The sequence below is a fragment of the Penaeus monodon genome, chromosome 34, assembly GCF_015228065.2.
Source record: "Penaeus monodon isolate SGIC_2016 chromosome 34, NSTDA_Pmon_1, whole genome shotgun sequence".
Taxonomy (NCBI): Eukaryota; Metazoa; Arthropoda; class Malacostraca; order Decapoda; family Penaeidae; genus Penaeus; species Penaeus monodon.
The window spans coordinates 31,050,170-31,050,909 of NC_051419.1; positions in this window are offsets into that span (position 1 = coordinate 31,050,170).

Genomic DNA, 740 nt, shown 5'->3' on the forward strand with positions numbered 1-740 from the left:
GAATGATGGGTTGTAAAGGTAGATATACACCGTAAAAGTTTATAAAAAATAAAGTAAAATAAAATACTCCACATTGTCAGTAAAGGTATCTGGCTGTTATTATTTGTCATATGGTGAAAAAGATCAATATATGGCCTCAGCTAAACTCAATAGGTGTTTAATAAGAGGTGATTGAATTTATTCAACCAATAAAAAGCTGACGGCCTATGTAATACTATATATTCAAAGTCTCGTTGGCGCATACGCGATTGTATCTTTTAACAAGAGTCAGTTGAACAAAGATGAAACCATAAATGAATTACCAACACCACTACCGACACCAGCATAGTTCGCTACGACTGCCACCATTTTAGGCTGCCAACAACACGGGGAAGTCTCACTGCCTACATTCAGGCAGGCAAGGCTCCCCTGTCGCGATTTACACCTGCCAGCAGTTCCCCCGTCAAACGTAGTCACCGATGTCTACCTAATGCTCAAGTTCCCTGCCAATATTCACATTGTCAAACAATCTCACTGTTCCTCTGCCAACCGTAGTCACAGAAACCTCTGCCAAAGTTTCCCTGCCACCTGCCCGACTGCCACCTAGCTGCCAACAGTATTTTTTTTATGATTTCCGTGCCACTACCCACATTGCCAACCACTTCTACCAACAGTACCGTGCGCTGCGTCCTGAACAACCCAAGTAAATGCACGTAGGTCATCGTTATGGTCATCTTTATGCGAGTAGTACACTTGTCTTC